Genomic DNA, 9,557 nt, shown 5'->3' with positions numbered 1-9,557 from the left:
CAACTTATGAAGGTAACCTACCACAGATGTACGTGTTGAAACACCTTATGATGGTAACCTACCACAGATGTACGTGTTGAAACAACTTATGAAGGTAACCTACCACAGATGTACGTGTTGAAACACCTTTTGATGGTAACCTACTACAGATGTACGTGTTGAAACAACTTATGAAGGTAACCTACTACAGATGTACGTGTTGAAACACCTTATGAAGGTAACCTACTACAAGGTAACACTTTATGAAGGTAACCTACAGATGTATGTGTTGAAACACCTTATGAAGGTAACCTACTACAGATGTATGTGTTGAAACACTTTATGAAGGTAACCTACAGATGTATGTGTTGAAACACCTTATGAAGGTAACCTACTACAGATGTACCTGTTGAAACACCTTATGAAGGTAACCTACAAATGAACATGTTGAAACACCTTATGAAGGTAACCTACTACAGATGTACCTGTTGAAACACCTTATGAAGGTAACCTACTACAGATGTATGTGTTGAAAGACCTTATGAAGGTAACATACTACAGATGTGCGTGTTGAAACACCTTATGAAGGTAACCTACAGATGTATGTGTTGAAACACCTTATGAAGGTTACCTACAGATGTACGTGTTTAAACACCTTATGAAGGTAACCTACTACGGATGTACGTGTTGAAACACCTTATGAAGGTAACCTACAGATGTACGTGTTGAAACTCCTTATAAAGGTAACCTACAGATGTACGTGTTAAAACACCTTATGATGATAACCTACTACAGATGTACGTGTTGAAACACCTTATAAAGGTAAACTACTACAGATTTATGTGTTGAAACACTTTATGAAGGTAACCTACTACAGATGTACGTGTTGAAACACCTTATGAAGGTAACCTACAGATGTACGTGTTGAAACTCCTTATAAAGGTAACCTACAGATGTACGTGTTAAAACACCTTATGATGATAACCTACTACAGATGTACGTGTTGAAACACCTTGATGATGACAACCTACTACAGATGTATGTGTTGAAACACCTTATGATGATAACCTACTACAAAACAACCGGAAAATACCAACAGATCAACATTATACAAACTCATACTCTACTAATTCTGAACAAAAAGAAATGAGAATGAGACTAGATGTGGGAGAGTGTTCTGTTTCCTCGACCTCCGCCACGTAAATATTGGTCAATCAAAGTAAGTAAAATCACGTTCTAAATTTCGAACAAGGCATTCAACAACGAAACCAACAGGTAAACTAACGAGCATCGTCAAGAAGTTCTCAACTCATGGACAAACTCGTACCACAAAATTTCATAAGATGTACGTTTATCTCAGTGAAGAATATTATATTTTTTTTTAAATATAAAGTTGGACATGTTGGTATTGTATTGTTTTCGCCTTATCTGTTCGTTTAGGAGTTTGTCGTCATTGTTCACCATCTTTCCTTTGTTTTCTTTTATTCTGTTTTTGTCGTCTTTGTTTCCTTTTTGCGATCTATCTTTTGTTTCTTGTATGTTTAACCATCTACTTTTTTGTCATTCTTCTCTTTACAGCCTTTCTGTTTGTTTTGAACTTTCGTTATATTGCCATTGATATATGTATATCCTTTTTTATCCTTTCGGGTAATTTCCAAGTTGTTTGGTAGATGTTGACGTTCTGAGCTTCTGTACGATACTATCATCGTCCTCCGTGTGGGCGTTGAAGCGTGAAATGACAAAATGTGACTGATCACGCACAGCGATATGAATGATTCTGATTAATTAGCATGATTAAGACCCAGAATGTAATAGGCTATACCGAAGGCATGTACTTGTGTCTCATTTGGAAATGTAAATCCATTATGTAGTGAAATGGAGTCCTGACAGGACAAGATACAACCAGGTTATCTTTGTCAAACTACAATCGAAATATTACAACGTTTGTCTTACCTCTAGTATTGTATCATATATCCATTTATAACCTAGCTTTTTAATCCATTAAAAACGGCTTCATATAGAGATGATACATTTGAAATCATTCTCCATATTTAAAATCATGATATCAACGGACTTCATAATCTTTTTGATGTTATATGAATCATCTGTATGGTGCAGTTTAGTCCATTATTTGGTTTTGTTCTCTCTAATCAGGAATTTATATTCCAAAGGCATCATCACTAATATAAGTAAAACAAAGGACTCAATTTCCACTATATTTGCTTTGATTTTATATTGCTTCACGGCTTATCAGCAACTACGATGATGTATGAACGATCTACATGTGTATGTTAGGTGAGTACTTGTGTTAAGTGTGCGTGTTTTGATTGATTGCTATATGTCCATGTAAGCCTCATTGTGATATTGCAGAACTAAAACGATTTTATAGCGCTAACACACCAAGTAAACATCCAACTTAACACCTCATTCTATCACATTATACTGACAATTGGCAAACCAGTCGTTACATTGTCATAACGCCGAGCATTAAGCAGGGAGTAGTATTGGCCAAGGGAAAGAACAAAATGCATTCTTTACGTTAAACTAAAATTGCGGCAGTGTCAAGGGAGTAAAAAGAAAGAAAATTTGGTAAGGAAATGAAAAAGATCAAATACTCCTAACGAATAATGTGATTTTGGAAAAGCGTATACAATTGTTATGTTATGATTGCAGGGAATTGTTGCTTGTGTTACATGTACTTGTAATGTTCATAGTGTTGAAATTATAGATAAATAGTAGACTTCAGAGACATTTTACCAATATCTCTCAAGTCTCACGTCACAATGGCTCCCTACAGACATCATTACTTAACCCCAAATCATTCTATAATGATACGTGATAGTTCACCGATGATCATACAGAAATCCCGCCGCTCCGTAAGCCTTTCACATCCGCTGATAATGAGTTGGATTGATTTACAGGTACCGACTGAAGTGTAACAATGGAGATCCCAAGGTCCATCAATCTGATTAATGGGGATTGTTCACAACCAAGTTGTATATAAGTATACCGCAGGTGTCATCATCATCATAGAATTTCAGTCTCGAATGGTAACAGGGTTGAGTTTAACTAATTGAAAATTTTGATATATAAGGGCTCTGCAGTATAGAAAGTATGCCTATTGATTTTTAAAAATCCTTTTTATCAGACAAAGCTCTCCTGTGAATTTGCCTTCTGTACATATACACAGAGAAAACGATACAAAACGGGATAAATAAGTGGCTGAAGGGCAACATATTCGGAGATATAATCAATGTTTGTTTATATCAGACAAATGAAAATACTTTTTGCAGGTAAGAAGATGCAATGTAGGAAATTCAGTGAAATCAAATTTTCATCTTTTACATAAATCCACAAACGTGATGTCTTCTCAAACAAGAACCGTGATTTCTTTAACGAAACCTCCAGGCATACTAATGAGCATTCAACTTCATACCGTCCAAGGAAATAGATAAGTTCTCAGTCAGAGGGAAGGGAATATATTATTTCTCAGTCAGAGAAATGAACAGAACAAGGGAATATATTATTTCTCAGTCAGAACAATGAACAGAACAAGGGAATATATTATTTCTCAGTCAGAGAAATGAACAAAACAAGGGAATATTATTTCTCAGTCAGAACAATGAACAGAACAAGGGAATATATTATTTATCAGGCAGAGAAAGGAACAGAACAAGGGAATATATTATTTATCAGGCAGAGAAAGGAACAGAACAAGGGAATATATTATTTATCAGGCAGAGAAAGGAACAGAACAAGGGAATATATCATTTCTCAGTCAGATAAATGAACAATAAATAGATTAGTACACAATCACAACAATTAACAAGGTAACAAATTATTACGCAGTGAGAGCAATTGAAATGGAAAAAGATTAGAACACAGCAAAAACAACGACCTATGAAATATATCATTACTCAGAGAGAACAATGAACAATGAAAAAAGATTAGTAGTCAGTGAGAACAATGAACATAGAAATATATCATTACTCAGTGAGAACAATGAACATGGAAATAGAATATTACTCGGTGAGAACAATGAACAAAGACATATATTATAATTTAGTGAGAACAATGAACTGGGAACTATATCATTACTCAGTGAGAACAATGAACAGGGAAATAAAATATTACTCAGTGAGAACAATGAACAGGGAAATATATTATTACTCAGTGAGAACAATGAACATGGAAATAGAATATTACTCGGTGAAAACAATGAACAAAGACATATATTATAATTTAGTGAGAACAATGAACTGGGAAATAAAATATTAATAATTGAGAAAAAATGAACGAGGAAACTATTTTTTTTTAATTACTTCCGCACACCTTGATCGTTGTTTCATCAACATTAAGCCCTAGAAACAGTGTATTGTGTGGGTGTATCTGTCACCTTATAATACATAAATCATTATATAAAACAACTGCGATCCATAAACACTGAAGGTTGGGAAAGCAGGATTAGTATTACCTTCAAAGGTAATATCATCAACAGGGAAACCACTAATCTTACATTAAATGTCATGGTTGCTTTGACGATAGATATTGATGTAGGCAACTGACATAACTAAGTCGGTCACTTCTGGGTGTTATATATGATGAATATGCTAACAGTTGTAGGACCTCACAACGTTACACGATGTGCGATATGCGCATTTTAGGAAAACTGTATTAAATAATAAATTGCACATCTGTGAGCGCGTTGTGCGGTTTTATTGCACAGATGGCTGTTCTATCGCGGTCGATATAAATTTAGAAATATCTTACAGATAAGTGTTGGATAAACTTTATTTTATTTATATATCAGAGGTAGAGGTTACTAGGTATATTTCCTAGCCCGTATGGATTCAGATATGTATTTTTGTCGTCCGAGGTCCACCACTCTCCACTCTCTGAGGTGTGAAACTATATGATAGAAAGACTGATTAATGCAGGGTCCAATGTTGTTTTGAAAACTGTCGAATTAGAAATGACTTTTTATAATTACCGATTATTTTCCATACGCATGTGCTCACTATTTATAACATAACTTCATGAGTTTCCCTTTCATTTTTGAATCTGTAATATTAGCCAACCATTTTACCAATCTGCACCAAATGTACAATCCCATCACACAGTTGTGTGCTACATACTGTATAGTGTGTGTGCGGACGATGTGCGCAAGAAGGTTTTTATTATCATTCCGAGTCACCTGAAATAAAAAAAAATCATGTAAAATTAGGACATGTCTTCAACTATTGTTTTGAAACAGATCCACATTTGGAACACAGTCAAATGTGTTATAGGATTGAAAATGAGTGGCATGTTTCAGAACAACGATGTAAACAACGACCAAATATAATGCGATCCGTTATTTTGCCTTCAAAATGAAAATTACACTGTTAAGTCCAAAGGAAAAATAGAATGTAACAAAGAAATAACATGTAAAATTATGAAAGAGCTACTCATTATAACCTATATATAATTTTATGTGAACCATTAAAGTTACCTTTAAAACGGCTTTGTGCTTCGTAATTCTAACTTGCTGTAGGGTGTTATATAACCTTATTTTCTATTTGCGACTAAAATCACGTTTATTTATCCGCTTTATACGGTACTTTGTCTTTTTCTGTGGCACTCCTGCATGTATCTGACAAATTAAAGTTTTAGACGTTTAATTTTTGCACATCATTGACGAACTCACAACCACATCATACCAAATATGGTGGTGTACTTAACTATGCATAAATGGTAGTAAAGATATGGGGAATTAAGCGACAGAAACGTGGGTAAATATTGATTGTAAAGGGATAATAAGTGGTTGTGTTTGTCATACTGTTGTGTTCAAATTAATTTAAAGTGCATGACCAGCCGATAATGTCATAGGGCGGATGTAGGGTGCTGGCTTCTGTTTCAGAATATCATGTAATCTGCTTAATAACTTCTTAACTTCTAAACTGTCTGTAAATAGTCTGCCACGAATGGAATCAGCATATATTATCGAAACGCGATATTCTATAGAATCTTGAATTCTATCACGTGAGATATCTAGGTTTGTGTACTCACCGTTGGATTCCGAAGCATCATTTTGCGGCCTAGTTACTTTCATGCCAAATTGGACCCCCTGTATGTAGGCCTGGCATGACGAGAAGGTTCAGAAGGACGCACATCAATTCGATTCATTATCCTAAGGCTTCTTTATAGCCAGACGCTAAAATACCTTTATTTGTTACATATCTTTGCTTTGTATCATATGTCAATGCATTAGTAGGTTACAGAAAATGGGTTTAAGTTTGTCTCCGAGAGATATACAAAGCTTTACTAGAACAGTAATTACTGATACGTAATACACATCTAACATGTTTGATTCTCATGGGGTGTACTGTGACTTCAGCACATTAACCTTTTCACCACTGATTCTGAAAAAAACATCTCCAACAACACGCAATCGGAGCTGGCAACTGTACTGGTGAATTAGACCTGTTTGCAGGAAGATATGTTTATTATTATGTTTGGTTTTTGTTTGTTTGGGTTTTTTTTCGCAAAAGATACTACTTAACGTTTCAACTGTTATATTTTTAAAATGTTTCTAGAGAGAACTACCATCTATTAGTAGTAGTATCAAGGTGAAAGAGAGTAATTTTCCAAGAAAAAGATAAGATGTCAAAACATTATTTCGAATATGCATTTAGTTATCTTCTTATGCAAGGCAGCTATATTTTGAAATTCTTTGCAAACTGTGTCACAAATTCTTAATAAAGATAAAAAAAAACTGTTTTGAAAATCCAAAGTACTTTAGCAAGATTTAACTGCACTTCAGATGAGTTACTTGTATTTTAAAGCTAAGTTTATCAGAGAAAGCTTTTCAGCTGTGATTTTGTGTATTGTGTTCATTTTCTCTCGGATTTGTAGTGTTTTTCTTATCATTGACGGTACAATTAAAATGTCAGATATCTTAATGATTGTACAAAAGACACAAACGGATACCACCTTTTAATACAAATTCAGAACAGGAAACATAGAGACAAACAAGGAATTAAACTGCAGCGTCCTTGTAGGTTACGTAAATTAAGCAAAGAGCCTAAAATTAAAAACCTATCAGGAGACTGCAGATAAAAATAGCATTGAAATCCTTCAATTAACTGTTTTGAGTGTTTGCCTTTTAATCTAACTTTCTGCAATAATCTTTCAAAGCCATTGTTCGTTCTAAAATTAATCTTTACGAAGCATACTTTGACATTTAAATTCATAGTTTTCTGCAGTAATTTAAATCTGGTGAAACATATCTTTCTAATAAGGAAAGGGATAAAATATTTCCGGATTCATAAATATTTTATTGTCGACATGTATACCGATAATTCTACAATGATTCCTGACATTGTATCGTAATATTTAATGGCTACAATGTTGTGATGAACGATACTGATGGAGCCATTTCAAATTTTCCGTCTATTAAGGATTTCAATCGTTTTGTTATTCCTTAAGGATACTTTCTTAATAAGAAATATGGTCAACTCAATCAACGATAATGTCAGATTTAAGATATCCTGGATAAAATCGTTTAAACTTCCTTATTCATTTATTTAGCTATTGTAAAATGAACAGAGTATAGTATGCAATCCTACTGATATGATTGTAATCGAATACCTAATGATAGGATTCATTACAGATCAATATTTACACACCTGCTGTTCCATTTTCGTCCTGGGAGGTGGCGGTCCTCCTAATACAATTATTATAATTGGAGTTGAATGACCTCGACTAAATGGTTCCACTGGGGTTTATCCAACAATTTGTTTACACGTGTTTACATGATTTATACCGCTCAACTGAAAATAGCAAGTTTAATAAGATATCTTTGTTTTGAAAGGTCATAAACTATATACTCGATCAAGGAAATATTTGAAGAAAATACGGGTTTTGTCATTTAATATAAAAACACGATTTATTTATGATGTCTATTGCATAAAATCACCAGAAACGGAAATCAATGATACGACAGATTCTTTTTCATTAGTCGCTTAACTCGTTATATTTCTGCAAGAAACTCAACAGGGACGGCTTCCAACAAGCTGCATGATAACTCAGTTTTCTACACTTTAAGAACTACATGGCAAGTAAATGGCAAGTTTGTCATTGTGCCTGCAGATACGGCGTCCAAGAACTGAATGCGTATCTGCAGACATTATTATGTTTCCCATATACAAAAAGAACTTGGTTTGCTTTATAACAAAGGGAACCCTGCTTGTGTAATCTTTACAAAGCAGAAAAAACTGGGTAATCATGCTTTGGAATTACATTCATTTAAATCGCGTATTACAGACCTCTCCCGTTTATATTAGATACCTTAGCTTCACGTGAATTTATATACAAAATGTTTACTTGATGCCTTGCCTAGCACTTCAACCAAACCCTTGTCAAAACTACTAAATACCAGTTAAATCAGGGCTACTGTTAAAAGAACTCCAAAGAGTTATTTGCAATCTTCAACATGTCGCAATTGATTCGATATTTAACGGACTGCTCCTGTTAACACAATTCTATGCAAGAAGTCGTTAACTGACAGGCAAATTAGTAACACCGGGTTTCAAAACATACAGGTAGATGAAAAGTATAGGGTTAACTGTCTGATATGGAAATATGTTATTTTTTTATGTGATATGAAGCTAGACGTACTTGATGCTCGAAAGTTTGTCTGTTGGTTTCGTTATTATAACATTGTTCTTATTTGAAAACGAGATATTACTTAATCGGATTTACCAAGGTTTACATGGCGGTTGTCATTGATGAAGCAGAAGAAGTTTACACCTTATGTTACTCTCCTCGTATTTTTCAGGAGTCTCCGTCTCCGTGTAGATATTTTTTGTTCATATTTTGTTTTAATGTTATTGAATTTGATTTGGGATTATGTAGACATGTAGGTATTACATTATGTAATTTGTCTTATTTTAGAACAGACAGGGTATTTTGGTAAACTTCTATCGGGAAGATATCCAAAGCTGAAATGATCACCATGGTAACTATAATTAATTTGTTATAAATTTATCGTTGACGTGTTTATATAGTCGTCTTTTATTCGAATAACTGTCCATATCACAAACCACTCTAATCGCAGCAGTCAGGAAAGAATCGGACGTTTTCCTCTGATTGTCACGCCTCCTTGGCTCCACGTGTATCGACCAAGTAGTAGAACTATCACCAAGTGTGCATTTAGTCACTGATAATTGACAATTAGTACAATAACTACAGGATAATTTCTTGTTGATTCGTCACTGATTGTCTGAATCTGAACTGCTATTATAACAATAACTGCGATAATTCCTTGTTGTCTCGTGAAACTTCTACTAAAGCTTGAATCATCTGAAAGAAACCATATAGAAATAAAGACTTGAAATAACAGTAAAATAGTTCAAAACCAAACAGCAATTGTGAAACAAGTTATCAAACTTATAGAAATCACTCCTTTTGGCTCGGTTGATCCCAATACCTTTTCACATACGCTCGGAGAACCCTGCACGTTTAGGTGAAAGTGGAATGCGCTGCCACTGAGCCACCCGACTACCGACAGTTTTTGATAGTTTAATGCTTAAACTTCT

Source organism: Ylistrum balloti, unplaced genomic scaffold (assembly GCF_031769215.1).
Source record: "Ylistrum balloti isolate Yb309-2 unplaced genomic scaffold, AGI_CSIRO_Ybal_v1 Utg369892, whole genome shotgun sequence".
Lineage (NCBI taxonomy): Eukaryota > Metazoa > Mollusca > Bivalvia > Pectinida > Pectinidae > Ylistrum > Ylistrum balloti.
Note: the sequence above shows the minus strand (reverse complement) of the source record.